Here is a 25,772-nt window from a genome sequence, read left to right on the forward strand (position 1 = left end):
AACGTACCAAACACTCTGAGGATGAATGGTAAGTTGAATGAAGGGTTCTTTATTACAGAATTCAGAATTACAGGAGAGTTCGGAGATACACATGTTAACTGTTGATTACACTGCTTCAACTATTATATCACATGTTGGCTTGCATCACTCCCTGTGATGATGTATATTAAACAATTTATATATTCAGCAGTATGTTAACTAGTAGTCAGTTAAAGCAATCTCCCTTTCCTTAAATGGAAATTTCATAAATTATATGGTATGCCCATAGTGAAATAGGATAGTTGTAAACAATATTTACACATGAATTGACTCTCACATTCATTAATCAAGTGTCTCTGAAGCTTACAGGTGGTCTGATCTAGCAACAATGAAACTTTGCTGAGACCTGGAAATGTCAATTTTTTTTCTCTTCACTAACAGGTCTAGACTGACAATTACCTTGTACTTGAGTGTTGTGTGTGTCATTTTTCTGAACTCCATTCTTAGGACTTGAATGTGAACGTGTCCCTGATGCTATAGGAGTGTCAGGTAGGATGCTGTTGGATAACTCTCTCAGCTGACATCTATTCTTCCTCAACATCACTCCATTCAGGGTGGTTACCTTGTATGACCATGGCTCATTACAGATCTTTGACACTTCTTCAGGGAACTATGTCTTCTCTTGAGGGTGGATCACTCTGACTTTTGTCAGAGGAAGTAACTCCATGTCTGCATGTTTGTCATGTGTGATTTTCATTTTCTTTTGTCTTGTCAATAATTTATCTTGGACTGACGATGATCTGATCAGATGAGTTGGGAGAGTTGTCCTGACTTGCCTTCTGAACATGATCTCTGCTGGGAATGGCAATCATGTATCCACGGGTGTTGCTCGTATGTGCAACATTGCTATTTGAATATCTTAGGTTTTTTACATTTCAGGATGTCCTTAGGACAGGATCTTTGGAAGTCTCTTCTTGGAGCTTTTTGTGGTTTTCGGTCCAAATCGCAATAGCTCAATATTGTAGACATCTTCTAGTTCTACATCTATTTCGTCCACTTAGACATCTAACAGTATATCTTCTTGTTTCTTGGAGTTGGGTAGCCTGCTCAATGTGTCAGATATAACCAGGCTTCTATCAAAATTCACAATCATACCCCTGTGCCTTAATTAATAGCCTTTGTAGTGAGTGGTTTTTGCCAAATCATTGCCAACAGCTTGTGATCAGTCTCAACAGCAAAGTTTTTGCCAAATAGGCATGTGTGGAATCTGGTGATACTGAACACTAATGCCGATGTTTCTCGTTCTATGTTAGAATCGTTTGCCTGAGTGGGTGACAAGCTTTTAGAACCAAACACAATTGTTCTACCTTCCTGTAACAGACATGCTCCAACCCCCATTTGTGAAGTATCTACCTTGAGAGTAGTTTCTTTCCTTGGGTCGTAATATTGCAAACATGCTTCAGCAGAAAGTGACCATTTTAACAAATCGAATGCATGCTGATTATCTTCGTGCCACAAGAATGATGCATCTTTAAGAAGTTCGCTCAGTGATGATGCTTTCTCAGAGAAATTAGAGATATATGGTGCTAAAAAGTTAAACAGGCTCAAACACCTCTGTAAATCTTCCATGTCTTGAGGAGTAGGCATTGATCGTACACCGTCAACTTGACTGGGATCTGGTCGTATTCCAGTGTCAGAGTACATTGAACTGAAAAAAATTTATATGGCTCACATTGATAGTACATTTTTTGCTATTGAACACGAAACCTTCTCTTCGAGCCATCTCCATTAAAATGTGAAGATTCATGTCATGCTCTTTCCATCTCCGCTATATCATGCACAATGCAAACACAGCCTGGGAAACACTCTCAGTAAGGCAATCCATATGCTGTTAGAACAGGTCTTGACTCACTGACAGACTGAGTGGTAACGATAGAAAACAATACCTCCTAAATGGTGTTCTGAAAGTTGTTAGTTCCTGTGAATCTTTGGAATGGTGGACTGACCAATATCCATGTTTCGCATCCAACTTCGAGAAAAACTTGGCTCTCGCAAACCTTGGATTTAACTCTTCTAAAGTAGGAATTTTGTGAGGACATCTTTTGAGTGCTCAGTTCAACCTTCAGGGATCTAGACATACTCTGATGGTACCATCTTTCCTGATTACAGTGGTTATAGAGCTACACCAGTGTGTTGTTAAACATGGCGAATGATCCCTTGTCGTTCCATCATGTCAAGCTCAGCTTTTAGCTTGTCCTTTATGTGGACACTGCACTTCAGTGGTGGGTCTATGGAGGGGACTGCGTCATCTTTCAGATGAAGAACAACATCTCCTATAAAACTGCCCACAGTGTCAAATCTATCCAGGTACTTTTGTTGCAGATCTTGAACAGACTCAGTGGGGTCACATTTGCCCTGATTATATAGCCTTGGTGCTTTACTGATCTTGTGAATCATCATGATCCAGAGTTCACTGCATGCTGGTAGTCCTGCTACTGTTGGATCATTGGTGTCAACAACATAGAAGACTTGTGGTGACCATGCAGAATTTCCATATCTACACAATAACATCAATTCTCCCATACATCAGAGTGGTTAACCATTATATGCAGTGAGTCTAGCTCTTGTTGGCTGTAACATTGACTCCCACTTTGCTAGCAACAAATCTTTGAGTATCCACAGTGGTAAAATGTTAGCGCTTGCCCAAGTATCTATCTTCAGTCGCAGCTTGTGCTTGCCACTTTTGTTAGGACATATGATTTTGACTGTTGTGAAGGCTTCCAGTTGTGTGATTGCATCCATATGCTGTGTGACTGTCACTGTATGAAAAGCTTGCTCACTTTCAGTGCCTTCTTTGCTGTCAGGGTCTGTGCCTACCTCATGGACATGCCTGTGCCTAAACTGGTATTTGGCAAACTCTTTTGTTGTTGCCACTAGGTGGTGTCTGTTTCTTAGTGAGCTGTGGCTTGCTGTGTCTTCTGACCACTTCTTCACTGCCAGATTTTCTACACAGTCTTTCCCAGTGTCCCATTAGACCATAAGCATTGCAGGCATCTCTGAATGTAGGACAGTTTCTTGGCTGATGCATTAGACTGCACTTGCCGCATGCCTTGTCTTGTCGAGGTGCCTTGGCTACCTCACCTATGGTTGTTGCTGCTCCAAGTGCTTGTATATGTTGCCTGCTCGCAGCTATGGCTTTGTATTTTCTGCCATCTTTTAGGAGACTATCAATACAGTATCCTTTTTCCTCAACAAGCAGGTGCTTTTGGGATGCCTCATTGGAGTTGGTGTGATTACCAGCTCCATTATCGTCTCGGAGAGTTCTGCGTTTGCGACGCCTACTGACAAACTGGTTAATAGTTCCTTTGGGCTGCTGTCTATAAGCCATCAGTTCCAGCTGATGGATCCTGACGTTGACCTTGATTTTCAATTTGTCTTCTAGCATTGTCCAGAGTTTTGATGGGTCTTTCTGCTCTGGTTCTGACAGTCCAGAAGTGTTGATGTGGTGAAGACCTTCATTGCCAATTGCTGTCTTTGTTTTAATAGCTTGCTTGTCAAATTCTGTGACTGCAAGATCTAAAAAGCATAACTCCATATGCTATCTAAAGAGTTGGAATTTGTGGATGATATCAGGAGCCTTCAGATTCATTACTGGGTAATTTGTGATGATGGTGTCAAAATGCCTTGCTTACAAGAATTCCTTTGCCAGAGCTTTCCCCCTAAATTATTTTCTTTGTAATAGTTTTCAATAAAAGGAAAACACAATGCAGCTCTGCTGTGTCTGCAGCGTTGGATCTCTTCCACGCCCTGAGCTCTCTGGCTGCAGGAGGGGCTTTCACCGATTTTTTGAGTGTGATCTTCGAATCTGGCCCTATGTTGCGCCACCACCGCTTCCTCCAGCGATCTGCAGTGTTGTCCCAGGCTTTTATGGCTTTACACAAGAGAAGCCATCATCCAGGATGTTGTGCTTGCGAATGCTGCCACCGTTCCTAGCACGTAGAGCACCTCTGCATCGCTGCTACCCTGTTGTGTTCCGCTGCCACCATATTGTGTTATTGCATTCTCAACACAAATGTACCAAACACGGAGGATAAAAGGTAAGTTGAATGTAGGGTTCTTTATTACAGAATTACAGGAGAGCTCCAAGATACACACGCTAAGCGCTGACAAACACAGCTGCAACTATATCACATGTTGGCTTGCATCACTTCCTGTGATGAATACTAAATTATTTACATATTGAGCAGTATGCTAACTAGTATTCAAAGAGCTAAGGCAATATCCCAACAATTTTAAGGTGAGAAACTATCATGGAAGATGGGACCATATAACAGGTAATCAAGGGACTGAGAGGGAGACAATACTGTCTGGCCTGACCAGAGTCAACTATTTTCTCACTGCATACAATCTTTAGCGAATTTTTTGTTTCTTGTATGACCATCAACAATGCATAATGATAAAGATGTAGCAGTTGTGAAGAAAGAGGTACAAGGTCACAGCAGCAGAAGAAACAGGAGGCCTGGAATGTTCCCTCCCATCCTACTTGGTCTTACCCCATTCTTAAAGTAATAACACTTCTGTAGAAATCTGTTTATACCATATGCAATAGCTTTATATGTATAGCAAATAGAAAAAGGCTCCCAGGAATAGTTTTTCTCCTATTCCTATAACAACCACATGCATGCAATCAAAGTCAAAGAATTAAATATTACATACAGCCACAGCTATGTCAGCATTGACAGCTAAAAATTATTTTTTTGCTGGTTTGAAAAAGCATCTTCTCTGATGTAATCATATAAGCACAGAGAACAGGGTGGGAAAGTGGGGTTGAGGAGAAGATCGGCTGTGATCTTATTGAATGGTGGAGCAGGCTCAAGGGGTAGTAGTGTGGTCGACGCCTGCTCCTACTTCTTATGTTCTTAAAAAAATATTGGCTTTCTTGTATGTATTGTGAACCTTGCATTTGGTTTATTGCTCTAAGTTGGTCGTTCCTCCCATAGAATGATAATGGGACTTAAATTAGGAGATTCGAAATGGATCCCTAAAGTACCTGAAACAAATATCTAGGCTTTTGCTCCACGATTACTTCCTATTTAACATCAGCTTGTCCTAATGGTAGCATTTGCAGTTCAAATTCAGATGTCTGTGGGTTCAAGCTCCACCCAATGGGCTGAGCATACATTTTGTCTGACACTCCAGCGAGTAGTGATGTGTTGTTAGGTGCCATGCTTCAAATGATCCAGTAAGGTTCTACAATGAGAGTCATCGTGCCACAAGGAACATTATAGAACATACTGCCAGCATCCTCAAGCAACGTTTCTGCTGCCTGGACCACTCTGGAGGAGCCCTGTAGTACTCAGCTGAGATTTGTGGTAGTATGCTGCTTGCTGCACAACCTGGCCATTATGAGGGAACAGCTCTTACTGCCACTTATCAAGTGAAAAGCTGAGGAAAAGGAGCCCAAGGAAGAGGAGGAAGAAGTGCAGAGAGTGGAAGAATAGGAAGAGGAAAAGAGGCTACAATGTAGACAGCCCCTTCCTGCCTGGGTGCCAAGTGATGAAATAATTAATGAGCAATATCGGTAACCTCAATCACACTTTCCCATTCACTAACAGTCCCACACTCCTTCGCTTCCCTCTATCACTGACCATCATTCTCTTTGAGAACATAAATTAAAAACCAGAAAATACACATTACAATCCAAATTTATGAATTCAATCATGGTACAATGCTTGCAAAAATAAATTAATCACCCTTGTGCATTCCTTTAATCTTCCATGTCTTGCATGTACATTTGCTTCTCCTAGTGCTCTGATGAGGTGCTTCCCCAAAGGTTGCAGCATGGCTGGTGGAAATCTGCTGACCTCTAACTGAGGAGACTGCAGATGGCCTTGGAGTGCAACCTCGAGCAGCTTTGAGCTTTGAAGGTGGGCTCCAGGTTGCATTGTTTTGGCCTGGCTGACAGGCAACAGCAAGGGCACAGGCAGAGTGGGAGCATGCATGCTGTCATCCTGAGATGAAAGCAGGCTTATGCTTCATGGAGCCACTGCCACTCCCTTGGGGCAGTACTTCAGCTATCAGAGTAATAGAGAGATACAGCACTGAAACAGACCCTTCGGCTGATCATCAACCACCCATTTATACTAATCCCACATTCCCTACCACATCCCCATCTTCCCTCAATTCTTCTACCACCTACCTACACTAGGGGCAATTTACAATGGCCAATTTACCTATCAACCTGCAAGCCTTTGGTTGTGGGAGGAAACCAGAGCATCTGGTGGAAATCCATGCAGTCACGGATCACTTGCAAACTCTGCACAGGTAGTACCAGAACTGAACCTGGGTCGCTGGAGCTGCGAAGCTGTGGTGCTAACCACTGCCGCCCTATCCTACTAACCTGTTGGATAACAGATTGATTGACAGCAGAATTTTGGATAAGCTAGTTTATGGAGGATGGCAGATGGGAGGCTGGCCAGGGGAGCACTGGTATTGCCAAGGCTAGAGGTAACAAGGCATGAATGATGGTTTCAACAGCAAATGAATTCAGATATGGGCAGAGTCAGGCAATGTTATGGATGTGCAGGTAGGTGGTCTTAGTGATGGTTTGGATGTGATCTGAAACTCGCCTTAGGGTCAAATTTGACACCATGTTTGCGAATGCTCTGGTTCAGTCTCAGATGCCAGGGTGTGACCTTTCCCTTGGGTGAGCTGGCACTTATGTTATCCTTTTCCTCTGCCCTGGCTCCTGCACACTTGTGCCCGGTGTCTCACCGTGTGTACATCTCTTTATCCGAACCTCTAAAAGTACATGCAGTGTTGGTATCTGAGCTGGTGTCTGTAAGCACAAGATCAAGTAACAACGTCTATTCATCTTCACTGTCTTCTTCCTTTTCCACCACCTACTGGACAGGTTCCAGGTCTTGGGAATCTGAAATGAAAAATGGTTGGGTTGTGAGGAGATAGAGGAGAAATTAAGAAGTGTATGCATACACAGCACAGAGCAGATTCAGTTTTCAAATGACACCCATAACATTTTGCATCCACAATGCACCTCCACTCTGAGGTACTTTTAAGTAATATTAGCCACTCATGATATTGGGCCCCCTGCTGAGGTGTTGATCCAATAAATTGCATGGATAACACTGGCTGCACATATCATATAAAGCAGCAGGAAATTTAGCATGCTGCCTGCAACACAAAGAACAAGTGCTGGTTAATTGCCTATACAATCTCCACACTGGTGTTCAGGGATTAGCAAATTTTCACCCTTTTAATACCCATCTTCCCCAAGCTTCAGCAAATTGACTTTAGGATTCTTATGCTAGTCTTCAAAATCACTCCATGGCCTAGCCCCACCCAAACTCAGTGATCTTCTCCAGATGTATCTCTATACACACGCTGCTCATCTGACTGTGGCTTATCTCTTATTCGCCCCTCCCTCCACTCTACTATTGGTGATTGCTCCTCTAACCATTATGCCTCACACTTTCAAAGTTTCTCCCATAGTACCTCTACTTGGTTACCTCCCTCCCTGCTTTTAAACACTTCCTGCTTAGTGTCTATTCTTTTTCCACTGTCCTGTAAAGTGCTTTGAGGTGTTTCTGTGTGTTTGGACTTGCTATCGCAAAACAAATTATTGTGGTATGAAATTCTTCTGAGCATTAATTAATATATTTAAAATATATTAATTCCTATTATGTAGGCAAATTTCAAGACACTTATACACCTACAAACCAGCTTCAACACTGGAAATTTCTTCGGCGGTTCTCCTAATTCAGTGGAAGATCAATGTTAACCCCAGATAAATTCTTTTTTTGCTTGTTTTCTAAATTTCTCTAATTATTTGTTAAACTTTGAGAATCATTGCAAGATCCCACTGATAAGGCAAACAGTTTAGTAATACATCACAAACCATTTGAATATTCATAAAATGATTTAAATAAAGCATAACTTAGTTCTTTAAAGATGGTAGAAAAATCTACATGAGTGCAATTTATCACCCCCAGGATATCAAAATCTCTGAAATATTAAACTGTTGGCTGACTTGTGTTATTGCTTGGCAGGCATAAAGAAACAGCTGTATTTTTCTTCCCTAAGGGGCTACTTAAGCTGGAGGCCAACTGAGTGAGAACCTGGCGGAATAAATTTGTGCTGGGAAAAGGTAAGAGCAGGAGTAGGGAAGCTGGGGGAATGGAATTGGTTGCAGTGTGACAATATAGACTTATTTCAGTTTTAAAATACCCAGAATTAAAATTCTCTCAATTTCAAAGTGGAGATGTTACTAATTTGGGTTTGCCATAGACACCTTCTTGGGTTCAGTGGCATCTGTTACTCCCATAAGTAGTCTGAGTATCTTATTTTATGTGGTGACTCGCACTGCCCTATACCTACTTACACAATGCCATGATCTGGAGGTGTAATACTACTACCCTGGGCTTTAAAAATGGTGGTCTGCCTGTGCAGACCATCCGTTGCAGAACCGCCGTGATATTTAGTGCGGCAGCTCACAGTGCGGTGGATTATAATAGAGGTGACGTGCTGCCCCCTCCCCCCAAATGAGGAGGAGGCGGGATTTCGAGCACCAGTAGCGGCGTCGGATCAGGTGAGCTTCAAGTGCTCGGGCTCTATTTAAAGGGCAGCCAGCACATCAAAAATGCCTCCACTGCTAGTTCAGAGCTCCTGAGAGAAGCACAAGAACTCCTTATCTGCAAAGGACTCATCTCTGTCTGGACACCCCAAAAGTTTGAAGATGGTGTCAGACAGACATTCCAAGGTGGCCCTGTTCACTCTCCTCCGAGGTTGTGCAGGCAAGGCTGGAGGCCCACTTCCCCAGCAAATTCAAGAAGAGGCCCTCCCACTTGACCAAGGCAGCCTGGCTGGAGGTGGCAGAGGAGGTCAGTAGCTGTGGGGCCATCCGGCATGATTGGGTCCAGTGCCTGAAGAGGATGAACAATCTGCTGTGCTTCGCAAAAGTGGCATTTTAGATCAGGCTCCACTGAACCTGGGTGTGCCCATAGAGAGTGGCACATGTGTGCCATTGCCATGCCAAAGATAGAGGTTGGGCAGGGAAGAAAGAAGTGACAAGAGTGGAAGAATGTAAAATAGAACTTATCCTTGTCTGCTGCTCAGAGCATGGCACCTACATGAGTGGCTCACTTAGTGCACACTGAGCTTTCCCCACCTTTGTGCCCAGCACTCTTGTGACATGTATGTAATAAAAGCAAAATACTGCGGATGCTGGAAATCTGAAATAAAAACAAGAAATGCTGGAAATACTCAGGTCAGGCAGCATCTGTGGAAAGAGAGGCAGCGTTAACATTTCGGCTCAGTGACCCTTCTTCGGAACTTCGAGTTCCGAAGGGTCACTGAGCCGAAATGTTAACTCTGCTTCTCTTTCCACAGATGCTGCCTGACCTGCTGAGTATTTCCAGCATTTCTTGCTCGTGACATGGCGTGTTGTTGATCTGCCATGTTTAATATCTGCCTCCTTGCTCCTCCAGGCTAAGAAGGGGCCACAGTGAAAGGGGGTGGGGGGGGAGGGAGGGGGTGGTGCGGTGGGTGCAGTTGTACCAGTGGAGGCATGCCAGATAGTAGAAGGCTCACAGATGCTGAGGAGGTGGCACTGGAGATCTCAGCAATTCATATGGAATGCTCATTCAGGGATGTAGAGCTCAGGGCCCTGGATGAATATATGTCCATTTCATATACATGATGATCACTGTGAAACTGTTGTGTGATACAATGCTGTCATAATCATGACATGCGCATCAAGACTGACAGTGTGCTTTCCCCATTGTATCTTCAAAGTAAGCATTCTGCATCGAGCCTGGCAGCCCACAACACCTCCCCCATCTTGAAAGAAGAGACATCCCGACACTCCCACACCTAGCACCAGCACTGATACAATCACCTTGGTGGGAATGCGGTTGGCCTAAGGGTCTAGGACGCAAGCTGGTGAGAGCACTGTACACGCACCAGAGAAGCTGAATGAGGCTGAGGAAGCTGAGGCCCCTGACAGTTGGAAGGCTCTGAATGGCCCAGCTTAGTCTGAGCCTCAGCCTACTGATGGCCTTCTGCTGTCGACAGCACAGGGAAAGCTGAAGCTGCAGCAGTCCTGGAAACATCTGACAGAGGTACCACAGGCCATGTGCATCCTTGAGCTGATGGGAGAGTCCATCCAACCCTGACAGCAACCATGTTCCAGGCATATGAGCGCCTGGTATTATCCATGGAGATGGCGGTGGCCCTCTTGGTGAGCCACATTCCATTGATTCGCACTGACCTGCAGTCCCTCACAGTGGTCATGACATCCAATCAGCAGTGGCAAGGCAAAAGATTGACAAGGGGCATGGAGACTGCACCATACCTACAGTTCACCCTCAAGGTGATTCCAATGTGGATGACAGCCCCTCCACCAGTGGGTCAAACTCCAGCAGCCATGACATCTGAAGAGTTTTGCACTAATGTAGGATTCCCCCAGCCAGCCGGGCCCCTCGCACAGAGGACAACTGCCAAAGTCATTCACAGCCAAAAGGCAAATAAGATCAGCAGCCTTCCTCCAGTCAGGATGCTAGCACAGAGGTGGCACCACGAAGGAGCCCCTGTAAGCATTTTAAAAAAAAAGACAGACAGAAGTGGGAATGCAGGGTGCCACAACCATGTAAATAAGTATATCACAATGTTTTTCACCAACATGTGCGTTGTTTTTAATGTGTGAATGACGTGTGCCAGTGTGTACCACTCATGTCTCATCCCTTTCCATCATTGGCCTTTCAGAACTGCCAATGTATGGAACAACATCAATGCCGTACCAGCATAACTCACGTGCGTCTCCATGGCTGCAGTGATATGGACAATGGTTCAGTCTGCTGCTGCCGGTAATGGTTGAGACAAAGTTGTTGCAGGCTGCTGCACAACAGGTGAGTGAGGGTGCTGTGTGGCTTACAGAGCACATGGCGGTTTTTATGGTGTTATTTATTTGATCAATAAGGCATTGCCATGCATCCCAGGCTTGCTGCTCATCCTGCATGTGGTGCCTGGATGCTCTGTCCTCCCATGTGCCTTTCCTGCTGCAAATCCTCAGCATCCACCTCATCTGAGGAAGAGTCCTGCTCACTTCTCTCCTCATCCTGCAAAGCCTCCCCCATATTGAGTGCGTAGTTGTGCAGAGTACAAAGAGCAACAGTATGAGCTACCCTTTCTGGCTCGTACTGCAGGGCACCACCGGATCTATCCAGGCAGTGGAAGCGCATTTTCAACATGCCGATCGCCTGCTCAATGGTGGCTCTTGTAGCTCTGTGGCTGGCATTGTATCTCCTCTGCATCACTGGTGAGGTGTCTTATTGGTGTCATCAGGAGCCATGTCTGCAAGAAGCCACCCCTCCTTCTGAGCCAGTTCAGTGAACAGCAACAGCAGCTGAGACTGGCACAGGATGAAGGCATCATGACAGCTGCCTGGACAGTGGGCATAGATCTGCATGAAGCACTTCTGGTGCACATACAAGCTGCACATTGATCAAGTGGAATCCCTCATGGTTTACATATTCAGTTGGTCATCTGGCAGGAGACTTGGTAGCTACATGGGTGCAATCTATGACCCCTTGCACCTGTGGGAATCCTGCCATGGAGCCGAAACTGGTGGCCCTCTGGGCCTGGTTCTCAGGGTCCATTATGAAGCTTACATAGTCACCGGCCCTCCAGTACAGGGCATCGGTGACCTCCCTGATGCAGCAGTGCACTGCTGACTGACCCCACAAAGGTCTCCGGTGGGCCCCTGAAATGATGCAGAGGCATAGACATTCAGAGCCGCTGTCACGTTGAGGGCCATAGGCATAGGATGCCCACTGCAGCAGGTCATCATTGACCAGGGCACAGATCTGTCACTGCCTCTCACGACATCCACAGTCACCTCTGACACTGGCGTTCTGACATCTGCAGGTATGTCATGTGGGACCTGTAGATGCACAGTATCTGTATTGGCAAGTTCTCCTTGGGGTTGTTGCTGCTCATGACCAGGAGCCTGTATGTGGGCTGCACCTGCCTGCTGGTTTTGCCTGTGCCGCATGTGGATCCTCACAACAAGTGGATCAATGATTATCGGGTGAATCATCCCCAAGTTGCAATTCAACTTGGTTCCTTCACTTTCAAAGTTACTTAACAGGGCAGAGATTGATGTTGACTCATATCAGGCAGCAACTACATGACGTGGCATTGCCCCTCTTAGCTCCCACTAAGTGGCACAGCATGACCACATTCCAATTGTAGCAGCTGCATGGATTGCCCCCCCAGCCAGATAACCTTTATATGCCTACCGTTTCTGGCACCCTCCCCACACAGGACTGTCATTGCTCCTTCACTCACAAACTATCAATGGCGCAGTGCAGATGACCTTTACGGAGGGCAGGTATGCAATACCTCCCTACCCATCTGCAGCATTGTGCCCTCTTTAATGCACTCCCCTCCCACATGTATGCAGAGTTGTGCTCCCAGTACCATCATCCCCCCCTCCCTTGATGCCTGCAGTGTTGTTCCCCCAATACTACCATCCCCCCTCCCACCTCTGAAAACACTTAGAGTTAAGACCCATCTCGTAAGATTTACCTGCAAATGGCCCAATGACTGCAATTGTTATCCCGCTGGCTTTTATAAGTTGTGAACAGGATGGCATGAGGGAGACCCCTCTTCACCTGACGATGCCAAACAGTGTCGTTAGAGGCAGCGGTATGCATAATAAAACAAGGTAAGTAGCACTTTGCATATTTAAATTGGTGTGCCGCTGCCAAGTGGCTGCTCAGAGGTCCCGCTGCCGCTGGTAAAATGGGGCAGGGTCTTCCCAGTGTCAGGGACTGTGGTGGGCCTCTCCCAGAAGTATTTTCTGGTCCCCCCCAACCACAATCCCTGATGTCAGGGAGCTGGTAAAATTCAGCTCCATTACAAATTGAACTGCAAATTCGTGTTTTTGCATGTGAGTTTGTTTAATTTCTTCAAAGGTGGGCAGAGCAAAAAACTTGGAGATGAGCACAGGCAGGAGTCAGGAAGCATATTTGTTTTGCTGACAGCAATTGAACATACAGGGCAACAGTTATGGTTGGATTCAGTAATTTCAATCAGTTATAGTTTATCTTTCTGTGATATGAAACAAAGAATATATACTGTCTCACATTGCAGCTGCAATGTGAGACCTGGGACTGTGTTCAGAAATTCACCCAGAATCTCAAATTCCCATGGACGATCTAAACCTGTGTGCTGACTGGAAATTTTTCTAACCAAGAGGTATTTTTGGCTTTATGAGTGTAATATGACCGATATTGATTCAGCTGTGCATTATACATCTCCCAATTTTGAATTCAATGGAAATGAAAACTGGAAGATTTATAACAGGCAGCTGAATTGATATCGGTCATAACACGATTGCACAAAGTCAAAATTACCTTCTACACCTGGAAGGATGGTTTCAACCAAAAAGTCTTACTGAGTAGTTTTTCGCTTGTGAATTTTGGCCCAATGGTGTAGACAACTAATTTGCTTTACTACTCATCACTAAATCAAGTATGGACTGTTCACTAGTCAGTTCTAAAACATTGTTCTAGAAAACTGTCCTGAATACATTCTAGAAATCCATTACCTTTACTATTTGAGCAGTTCTGCTATTCTCAGCATGTGAAAATTAAAATCTCCTAGTATGATCACAATCACTAGAGATTACCCATACCAAACACCTTTCTTTCTACCATTCTAATGGTTACTTCTCTTCCTTTCCCAATTTCCTGCCCTTCAAAAAGATCCTATAGCTTGCAATATTTAGCTACCCTTCATGCCAAACTAGTAGCTAGGTTGCTGAAATGGTTACTACATCCTACCCTTTATTTCTTGTGCTACCTACATTCATGTACATAATTTTTATCTGGGTAACTGCCCCCAAGCTGTTATAGTTACACTTTTTGCTGATATGCACATTGCTTTATTTTAATTGATATATTATTCCTATAACCTTTTCAGTTAGCAGAATATTTATGTTACCTTTATCACTTTTTGTAACTTTGATGTTATCTCTTTTCCTTATCTTTTGGTTACCATAATATCCAACCAGACCCGTTACCCCTTTTACTGGTTTGCAGTCCTTTCTATATTTCTATTTAATTTTTCCACTAGGACCTTGGTCACAGTCAGGTTCAGGTGCAGCCCATAAGCAAGTTAACTCATTTACCTTGTCAATTTTGTGCAACCCAGCAAATTTCTAACCTCCCTCAGTGTTCTGACCATGGTGAGATAGAATTCACTCCTTTGGAACCACTATTCATTTTGTTCTTCATTCCAGAGTTGAAAGCCTACCTCTAAAAAGAGCGACCCTTGTTTGCAGGACCTCCTGCACAGAGAGCTCCAAAGCCGTGCCATTAAATGGGTCACTTCTAAATTATTCTAATCATTGATCTCCTGCAGTTGTGCAAGAGCTCCAAGAATGATAAATCAGCCTTTTGAGTGTTGCTGAAAATGGACAGTCTATCCCCTGACACAACAGCATTCCCAGCATGCCATGAGCTATGTATTGAGTGCACGGATTACTTACTATAACAAAAGGACTTTACATTATACTGCAAAGTGAGCAGGGAACAATACAGCTGTGTGCAACACCTAATGACATCTGTCCTGTCCTGGTGAAACTGCAGGGGGGAGAGCTGTTCAGATGGGACAGGCTTGGTATCAATGTTCTTGAGGTAAATAGCAGCAGGAGATGGATTAAGGAAGGGAGGAGGGAGAAACAAAAAGAAAAGAAAGGAAGTTAATGTAATAAGTTGCTGAAAGGTCAAAAAAGTAATCCTTTGACAGGTAGGCTCAAGTGTTTTTATAGCTGCAGGAGGAGCATCTGGAATAAAATACTGAGTTCAAGGTATATGCACTGAGCAAGATATTACTATTGGCATCTAATTATGGGTTCACAGCATATGAAGGGAGAGTTGAGAAGATACAACAGAAATTAAATTGGATAATCACCCCCCAAAACAGGTGCAGGGATCATGATGCATGATTAACCCATGCCCATTGATTGCACTACAAGCATGACATCAACTTTGTGTTGCTGGCATATTCCGATGATTGCTGTGTGCAGCCAACACTCCATGCATTGCTCATTGGCAATGTACACCAGTAAGGGACCCAAAATTGTTGGTGTTCAGCACTACTTAAAACTAGTCTGCACCTCTTAAAGGGGAGGTGCATTATGGTTGCTGGTGGTGCTGATATCATTCTGAATATTGTGCTGTGGAAGAATCAACAAGACCTGACCATGGGAGAAAGTATGCACAAAGGTTTTTAGACACTTCAAATGGAGGTCTTGGTGGAAGAGGCAGAAAGAAGGAAAGATGCCCTGTATCCTTGGGGTCAAGGGGAGGCAGACGCCCTCCACACTCATCTGCAAATGGCAAGTGCAAGAGATAGTGGCAGAGGTCAATGCCAGGAGTGCAGCCCCAAAGATCTGGATGTAGTGCAGGAAGAAGCGTTATCATCTCACATGAGTTGTTAAGGTCTGTGAGCAGATATTCAAATGCTTACCAACTGCAACAGGACAAGCTACTAGATGAGTGAGGGCTGGTGTGTGGAGCTCCACATTTGCAGCAATGGCATCAAATCAGTGTTACACACTGACTAACATCATGATCTGACTGCTCTGCATGTTGGTGGCAGTCATTAGATTTAGATACACTAACCCCTTTACATTTTCCTGTCAGAAGTGTGCACACATGCCTTGGACACCATTTTGATAGTTTAAGAGGCCTCATAACACCAACATATTTCATAAGGAGCTCTTTTATACACATTGGGGAAGCTACTACAATAGAGAATGCATTCATCGCAACATATTAAGATAACCCATTCCTTTCTCTAATTTACTTATCCAGCTTCCCCTCAAGTGTAGCTATGTGATTCACCTCAGCCACTCCATGTGGGAGTGAGTTCCATATTCTCACCTCAGAAGAAATTTCTCCTGAATGCCTTATTGGGTTTATTAGTGACTACTTTATATATAAGGTCCCAACTTGAGCTCCATTATATTGTTAGATTTGATATGTTTGACAAAGTCATGTCAAAAGCAACAACATCATTGTACAGGATTTGAGGACAATTTTAACCCTAGCAGCAGAAACTGAACAGCCTCTGGATCCTGTGACCATGATTTTTACTCAGGCTTCTAGGTGGACAGCTAAGCTGTCCAACCAAAGGTTGGAAGGTCAATCTTTAAATTTGCAGATCAGGGTTCAATGACATCAGTTTCTGACTGCAATTTTAACTCAGGCTTGAGAAGAGAAGTCACTTGCCAAGCCAGAAAGGATTGAAATTACTGGGAAGATGAAGCCCAACTAATATATTTCTTTCCTTTCTTTTGCAAGGCCAGGGACAGCAGGAATGCTCCATGCTCCACAGGAAATGTCATAGCCTCCCCTGCTCTGAACTTCCCAACCCCTGCTCTTCCCTCCCATGTGACTCTTCTGCAACCCCTTTCCACACACCTACTTCTATGTTGGTGGCCTGTTTGATTTTACAGAGGCCAGTAGGCACTTGTAGACCGGTGACATGTTAATGAGATCCTTGAATTAAAATAGCTTCGGTCTCCAAATATATTCCAGCATTTGCTTTGTGCATTCACCCTTCACCCCTCTCGCCCCCCTCCCCCCTACCATCACCTTACAATCTTCCAGTAGTTAAAATAGATTCCTAAGAGAAGATTTTAGAGCTATGAGAAATCTTATGGAAGTTAACTGGGAAACTATTTAAAATTGAACAAAGGAAGTAAAATGTAATGGATTTATTGCTATTATACTGCATGAGGAATGAAAGCAAATATTCTGTTTAAAAATGAAAAGCATAGCAAAACACAGACTAGTGTCTTAATAAGATGGTTAAAAGGAAACAAATTTGGGCAGGAAATCAGTCAAACAAAAAGTAACCAAAGAAAGCTAAAATAAAAGGTGTTAAAAAAGCAAAGAAAGACTTGCATTTATATAGCACCCTTCATGACCACTGGACATCTCAAAGCACTTTACAGCCAATGAAGTACATTTTGAAGTGTAGTCACTGTTGTAATGCAGAAAGAAAAATAGAAGGAAATAAAAAGGGACAAATTACATAGAGCAGCATGTTGGATCAAAAAACAAACAAAAAAAAACAAAAAGTAGAAAGAAGGTCAAAAGATAGGTGGGTTCATTAATGGATAAAACTATTATGGATGATCAGGATATGATAGATGAAAGGGTATAATATCCTTGTTAGCACTTGGACAGATTGCATTGAGCACAACTGAGCAAGGAGGATCATATGCCAACAACACATGCATTTTCACACTTGGAAATTGGGGCTGTCTCCATTATGGAGATGTGATCCTTAATGCTCAGTCTTCATATATGGATGTAGTAGCCCATTGGGGAAACGGGGGCCCCGCTAGGAGGTAATGAGAGGGAAGCCAATGAGGGTGGGGGATTGAGGGAAGCCAGAGATGGAGAATGGGAGCAGTTGAAGAAAGGAGGGCTGAGGGACAGGCAGAGAAAAATGATTGGTGGTAGCCAGAAAAGCTGTGAGGTTGGGGGGAGGGTGGGAGAGAGTTGGGGGATGGAGGGGGTATGAGAATGGTGGAGCAAAGCTAATAAAGGGGTAAAGGGCAGTCAAAGATGAAGTAATGAGAGGCAGGCAGCTACTGATAAGGCATGAGGGATTAACTACAGTGAGGCAATAATGTAGCTAAAGAGGGGTAATGTGGGGAGCTGAGGGAAATAGCCAGAGAGAGGAGCAGCCTAAGCACAGGAATCGAGGGAAACCAGAGGACAGTTACATAAAGAAAATAGGGGGAAAGAGAGAATGGAACATGGGGGGGGGGGGGGGGGGGAAAGGGTTACCACAAAAAGGGGTAGAAGGGTGCAGCTAGAGAGGCAGATTGGAGGCACAGCCAGAGGGGAGCATATAGGCACAACTTGAGAGAAGGAAATACTGGGTCAGTGAGGGGGTCATGAAGGGAAATAAAAAAGGTCCAGCAGAGGGTATTAGTAATTTAGGTAGGCTGATATTGGAATGAGGGAGAGGAGGAAATGATATCCAGTGCATGATATAAGTGTCAGACAGTAGTGCAAAGAACCACCATGTGTTAGTGGCAACCGTTGTATTTAGAGGAGATGACAGGAGTATAGCAATAGTAGACAATGAGAGAGAGAGAGAGAGGATTGAGAAAGAAAGAGCACAACATAGGAGCCACAAACTAGATGTGAGGAGCAGGAGGATGGTATGCAACACAGCTGGAATTGGGAGGTTAGGAAAAAGGATGTGAAAGAGTGGTTCAAACCAATGGCATATTCTGAAGTGGTACTGAAAGTCTGAATTCTGATCACGTCTTCCTCACTACAAATTTGTTGTGCTCATGTTCCTGGTATTTGTGTCTTTAGTCCCATTCCTAAAGTTTATTTATTTTTTTTAAAAAACTTTTAGTCTGCTATTATTGCTGTTCTTTTTTTCAGCATTACCTCCCAGTGCTTGTGTTTTCTTTAAGTCCTTCTCCTGATGCTTGTGCTTTTATTAGTCCAGCTGCTGCTACTTGTGTAGCTTCTATATTGTTACTCCCAGTGTTTCGGTTTGTAATTCTGAATTCCTATTAACTCCTGCTTCCACTGCTAATTTTTAATATATGGTTCTCCTGTTTGCTTTCTGTCCTACTCTTCTAGGTAGGTTTTTACAGTGTCAATCCAGCTGTTTAAGATGTAACTCCTGATGTTTCTATTTTTGACTACAGCTCTAGTGTTACCTGTTCAATAACACTCAGTATTTCTCCATTTTATCTCAAGCCCCTCTTGCATTTATTTTTACCTTGTTCCTGATGTTTCTATTTTTCAGCTCCACTACTGTTTAAGCCTATACACCATTAAACTTACTCAGACTCCCCTCTGTTACTTATTGACTCCATAATTCCTAGGTTGGGACAGAGAGAGTCACAGATTCCACAGTTGTGGCGTCAGGACTTTAAGTCGGATCTAAGCGAGCGGTTATTAGTATTGCCAGAGATAATCAGGATTGCAATATTGTGGTCATCATGAATCCATTGCATCGGTTTCCTGGCTTGATCCATGTTGAGGGAAAAAACTGTTCTGTTAGATCTGTATGAGCAGGAGTCTGTGCTAGAGAATTATGTTGTGTAAATCTGTTGCTGAAATGGTGGCTGGTGGAGTCATGGAATAATTCTTCGAAACATTATATAAAACAAAAAGGTTTACATACTCACTCACTGAAAGCACATTGACTTCCAATTCTTTATCCCAAATGCCAGATCAAAGTTCAGTCCTATGATTGCCAGTGTTTCCTCTTCATGGTGAGTTAAAGTACAGATTTATGCACTTTGTCCCTTGTGGCCTGCCTTTCCCTGGCACGGAGTGCTGTATTTTCTGCAGGAGGAATGCATGTTGTTAATTGTTTGCTTCAGTCTCCAGATCTTACAATTACAATCTGTCATAATACATTGAATAGATGGTAGTAAGAATAGGTATAAGGGAGCAAGGACTTTGGATGACCGACTTCGTGTAGTATGCATTACAGGATGTAAGATATTTTACGAGTGCTGCCAAGTTCTATTGCTTCTGTGGCAGGAGAAAAAGTTCCATGGGTATTGCTTGAACATTGGGGCAAGTAATATTCATTTGCCTTTCTGCTTGCTGTCCTGATATTCAGTTAATAACTTAAACTTGCTGATCTTGTGGTATTAAACCTCTTTCCATATGCAAGGAGGTCTTTGAGGCTAAGGTGCCACTCAAGCCACAGGCAAATCCTTTCACATGAACCATGCTGTTAAATTTGATAGCTTCATCTCACCTATTCCAACAATTTTACCCTCCTGTCTCTGATCTCTGACAGGAGTTCAGCATCAGCCTCTGAAAAGATAGATACTTGCTTTTTTCCTTATCCTGCATCTACCATTGTTTCCCCCTGACTAGAGCCTTCCCTTTAAACAAATGTAGCCCTTTTTATGATGTTATGCCTTCACTCCACCCTTTCCTCAAATTTACCTACCCTTTCTACCACCCCCTGGTATGTCTAGCCTACTGTTTGTGGCACTGTTGTCTACATTATGCAAGTTAGTAGACTCAGATTTCTGACAGAATCAGCATCTTAAGATTTCAGTAGGGATTGATGCTACCCAATCACTCTTTTTTGGAGCCATTATTTTTAAGTTTCCGCCCCACCTTTTTCCTTGGCATTTTCTTTCTTGTAGTTACCCAAACTTCTCTTCGTGTTTGGACCTCATCTCACTAACCCCTTCTGAGTTCACCACAGCACCATCAAAGAATCTTTAAACCTAGCTTTATTTCTCAAAATATAGGGCTGGATTTTACCAAGCCAATGACATCAAGCTCCATGGCCTGGAGGGGGAAGGGGGGGGCAGTGCCAGAATATGGGTCCAGCAGCAGCCCACCAGAGGCTGATTCCAGGAGAGCCTGGCCCAATCCATCTAGTGACAGAATGACATTAATAAATTTAAATAAACTTACCTGATATCTTCTGGGCCCACCATGATAATCAGCACAGCAGCCAGCACTCCCATGCCCTCAATTCCCCATCCAGGAAAAGCCAGTGTGACAATGGTGAGGAGGGGGGAAGGAGTCAAGATCTCCAAGCCTGTTTGTGAAGACACTGAGACTAGGCTGCTTTGGTGGAGATTGCTTATCACAAAGCTTACTTTTTCTCCAAAACACCTGCAGCCAGTGCTGGCTGGTTCTTCTTTATATAAACACACTTGAATACAATTAACTAATTAACACCCAACACCTGTTCACCCTATTATCTTGAACCAGCTGGTATTTATTATCCATTAACAGAACTTGAGACCCTAACAGATTCCCCCTTTTTTCTTTAAATTAAACACATATATATAAGAAAAAGAAACAAAAAAACAATAATGACACATTTTTCTTTACATTTTTTGTCATTAACTTTCAACAGCACCAGCCATTAACATGCTGTACATTCTCCCCTTTAAAAAAAACTTGTTTAAAGAAAGAGCGATCTTATCACAAAAGAATTTCCACATTTTCCTAACTTATCATAACATAAGATGACCCTCTTTGAGGACATCCCACAATTTTTTTGAACAAGCACCTCTCTTAGTAAAACAATCTGACAACTGACGACTTGCATCAACCCATTTTATTTTGGAAATTTATTTTCGTTCCAACATTTCTTTTATACTCACAAGATCAATACTCAGCCTCTTTTCTGTGACACTTTTTGTCGAATGGACATTGTTCCAGAGAGAATGGTTATCCATGTAGCATTCTGTAGGAAAACCTTTCTCTGATGCCCCTTATAAGAGTTCCTTTAAAATACTCGATAAATACATAACCATATCTATCGCTTCTATCAGTGCAAGTGTCTCAGCAGCTAAGGTGCTTTTAACTATCTCTTTATTTTCTGTGATTCCCAGGCTAACAGACAATATTTATAATTTCTTCCCACCAAAAATATAATGAACCCTGCTGCGCTCGAATAACCATCGTGAAGATTAGCGTGTGAGACATCATTAAAAATGACCATTTCATTTCTTCTGGGTCACCCAATGCTGGAAACTTGTGTACATTTGTCTAAACTCAATCTCTTCAGTCTTACTTGCTTTCAGCACTTCCCCAGAGTAGCATGTTTCATCATGGTGCTCAATTCTAATACATCATAGCAAGCATCCAGCCTAGTTTGTGTGTACAACCCGTTCAATTGCCCAATTAAGCTCCTTAACTGGTCTAATTCTTCCTTGGTTGCAGAGTCTTCCTTTGTGAGGATCTGGCCCGATTTTTTGGGATCCTATTAACATTCTCTAGGTAAGACTGTTGATTTAGGGTTACCCCAACTTAATCTGCCTAATATTCAATCCTATATAGTTAAAATCTCTGGAAGCCTGACTTCGAATTTTAAATTCCTGCAGAACTTTATCTACCACAAATTTCTCAAATGCCTCAGATCCTCCCCACAGAAAATCGTCTACATCCATCAAGAAAATGCCTGCTAGTTTTTCTTCATTGTACCGATAAAACATTGCCGGATCCACCTTTAGTTGAATACAACCAGCTTTTAGTAGGATGGACCCAACTGAAAAACACCACATCCTGGATGCATCGTTAGCCCATAAACACACTTGTTGAGCTTCCCTAATTTCCCTCCTATATCTCCAGCTTCTTTTGGTGGCTTTAAAAATACTTTGAAATTTCTCTCCTTGCAAAAATGCTGCCTTGATGTCAATGGACTTACATTCCCATGAATGGGCCACGAAAAGGGCTAGGAAAATCCTCAAACTTGCTTTTCCTGCTGTTGGGGAGTCCACTCTAACTTCCTGGTCACCTAGTCATTCCTCAAATCCCGTGAGCTACAAGTCTGACCATAGCTTTATACGTGCAATCGGGAAGTACTTTTTCTGTACAGATCCATCTATGGGACAATGCTGGTTGCCCTCTATCTGGCACCTCCACGAATACGCCAAACTCTCTCCAACTGTCAAGCTCTTTTTGCTTGGCATCCTTTATCAATTCACCATCTAACTTGTTAGTCGCCACTACAGCTTCTCTATCGTGAGGGCTCCTACTTCTTGTGGCGCCCCTCACCTGCTCTCTGTTCCTTGCTCTAGGTGAAACCACATCCTCTACTCGAGTTCCTATCCCTTTCTGGACTACTACTACTCGACCTGTCCCTCCTACAACCAAACTTCCTTTCACACGTTTATGACCTTTTTCTTGAACGATGATCATCTTCAGGCCCACTGTTGGAACTTATACTACATTTTCTGGCCTTCCTCATATTCAATTCCTTCTGCCAATCTATAGGTCTGATATCCTGTCCTTTGTCTTGCACATTTACCAATGTTTGTATTTCCCTGTGACCTTTCCTGCCCTTCCTATAATGGTGGCTCCCCTCAATTTACTAGTCCCTTCTGCCATAGATGTCACTCTAGTGCCAACTTTCAGTAATTGACCTTTGGGATAAATGGCCTTATCCGAATCTTCACTATTACTTGGTTCACTCTCAGTCAGCCTAGTATCTGCCACAATTTGTTGCTTGCAAAGGTCTGACATATAGGTCTGACATATATGCATGTGAAGTATATGGTCATAGAGTCATAGAGTTATACATCACAGAAACAGGCCCTTCGGCCCATCGTGTCTGTGCTGGCCATCAAACACCTAACTATTCTAATCCCATTTTCCAGCTCTTGGCCCGTAGCCTTGTATGCTATGGCGTTTCAAGTGCTCATCTAAATACTTAAATGTTGTGAGGGTTCCTGCCTCTACCACCCCTTCCGGTAATGTGTTCCAGATTCCAACCACCCTCTGGGTGAAAATATTTTTCCTCAAATCCCCTCTAAACCTCTTGCCCCTTACCTTAAATCTATGCCCCCTAGTTATTGACACCTCCGCTAAGGGAAAAAGTTTCTTCCTATCAATGCCCCTCATAATTTTGTATACCTTAATCAGGTCCCCCCTCAGACTTCTCTGCTCTAAGGAAAACAACCCTAGCTTATCCAGTCTCTCTTAATAGCTGAAATGCTCCAGCCCAGGATACATCCTGGTGAATATCCCCTGCACCCTCTCCAGTGCAATCACAACCTTCCTATAGTGTGGTGCCCAGAACTGTACACAGTATTCAAACTGTGGCCTAAATCATGTTTTATACAGCTCCATCATAACCTTGCTGCTCTTACGTTCTATGCCTCAGCTAATAAAGGCAAGTATCCAATATGCCTTCCTAGCCACCTTATCTACCTGTGCTGCTGTCTTCAGTGATCTGTGGACAAGTACACCAAGGTCCGTCTGACCCTCTGTACTTCCTAGCGTCCTATTATGTATTGTATATTCCCTTGCCTTGTTAGTCCTCCCAAAATGCATCACCTCACACTTCTCATGATTAAATTCCATTTGCCACTGCTCCGCCCATCTTACCAGCCCATCTATATCGTCCTGTAATCTAAGGCTTTCCTCATCATTATCTACGACACCACCAATTTTCGTGTCATCTGCGAACTTATTGATCATACCTGCTATATTCACGTCTAAATCTTTAATGTACACTACAAACAGCAAGGGTTCCAGCACCGATCCCTGCGGTATACCACTGGTCACAGGCTTCTACTCGCAAAAACAACCCTCGACCATCACCCTCTGCCTCCTGCCATTAAGCCAATTTTGGATCCAATTTGCCAAATTGCCCTGGATCCCATGGGCTTTTATCTTCTTAACCAATCTTCCATGCGGGACCTTATCAAAAGCCTTACTGAAGTCCATGTAGACTACATCAACCCTCATCTATACATCTAGTCACCACCTCAAAAAATTCATTCAAGTTTGTTAGACACGATCTGCCCCTGACAAAGCCGTGCTGACTATCCCTGATTAAACCCTGCCTCTCCAAGTGGAGATTAATCCTGTCCCTCAGAATGTTTTCCAATATTTTCCCTACCATTGATGTTAGACTCACTGACCTGTAATTACCTGGTTTATCCCTGCTACCCTTCTTGAATAATGGTGCCACATTCACTGTCCTCCAATCTTCTGGTACCTCTCCTGTGGCCAGAGAGGATTTGAAAATTTGTGTCAGAGCCCCTGCTATCTCCTCCCTTGCCTCACATAGCAGCCTGGGATACATCTCAATTGGGCCTGGAGATTTATCCACTTTTAAGCCCGCTAAAACAGCTAATACTTTCTCCCTTTCAATGCTAATTTGTTTGAGTATATCACAATCCCCCTCCCTGATCTTTACACCCACATCATCCTTCTCCATAGTGAACACCGATGAAAAGTAATCATTTAAAACCTCACCTATGTCCTCCGGCTCCACACACAGATTGCCACTTTGGTCCCTAATGAGCCCTACTCTTTCCCTGGTTATCCTCTTGCCTTTAATATACTTATGGTGCATCATCAGTGTCCATCATTTGTTCAGATTCTATCAATGTATAATCAGTGCCAATAAGCCGTGTGGAACGTATTCTAATGGTTTGTTTGCCATGTTCCAAAAATCACCGTTTTGCCATCAATGCCTATCACTTTTCCTGGGCCTCTCCATTCTTTCTATCCTTCTCTTTCATAATACACCATATCCCCAGTATCAAAATTCTTTTCTGATGGCTTGATCCAATACCTCAAAACTCTCCTGATTTTTTTCCTGAAACCTCCGCCTTAATAAATGCTCAGCTCCCTACATGCATGGCATTCAAATTTTCTGCAAAAATTGAACTAATTGTAGACCCCTCTAAAGCCAGGAGTTGATCCCACATTACTGAGGGTATTTTCAGATTTCTGCCAATAACTAATTGATATGAGCTGTAGCCCCAACCATTTGAAGTGTGTTTTTTGCATGTACTGCCCACGCCAGAGCAGTAGTCAACTTACAGTTTGGCTGGTCTGCTACAATTTTGGGGAGCATTTCACCAATCACAGCATGATTTCTCTCACAAATCCCATTTCTAAAAAGATTTTCTGCTGCCATGTGCATTGCTACAATATTCATATTTTCACACATACTCCTGAACTCATCATTGACAAATTCTCCTCCATAGTCAGTTAGAAACCTAGTTGCTCCTCGCAGTCCTGTTCCTATCCACTTTTCCATTGTTTTGTCCATCATTACTTTTTTGTCTTTACTATAAATTACCGTTGACAGACTGAATCTAGTCACCAAGTCTATAAAGTGTAGAATAAAAATGTTTTTTTCTTTATCCCATACCTTCAAGTCCATCGCTATGGTTTCATTAAAGTCCCTTGCTAATGGGAGACTCACTATGGTTC

At 43.3% G+C, this 25,772-nt stretch overlaps 1 long non-coding RNA gene across 1 annotated transcript; it reads right to left on the bottom strand.

The window, feature by feature from the left end:
* Window positions 1–4,077: 4,077 nt before the first annotated feature.
* On the bottom strand, window positions 4,078–19,318 carry LOC137352356 (uncharacterized). The gene is made up of 2 exons (XR_010969688.1): window positions 19,234–19,318; window positions 4,078–6,910 (listed from the first exon to the last, which is right to left on the bottom strand). It is a non-coding gene; the product is annotated as an uncharacterized lncRNA (long non-coding RNA).
* Window positions 19,319–25,772: the final 6,454 nt, after the last annotated feature.

This window comes from Heterodontus francisci, chromosome 3, assembly GCF_036365525.1.
Source record: "Heterodontus francisci isolate sHetFra1 chromosome 3, sHetFra1.hap1, whole genome shotgun sequence".
Taxonomy (NCBI): Eukaryota; Metazoa; Chordata; class Chondrichthyes; order Heterodontiformes; family Heterodontidae; genus Heterodontus; species Heterodontus francisci.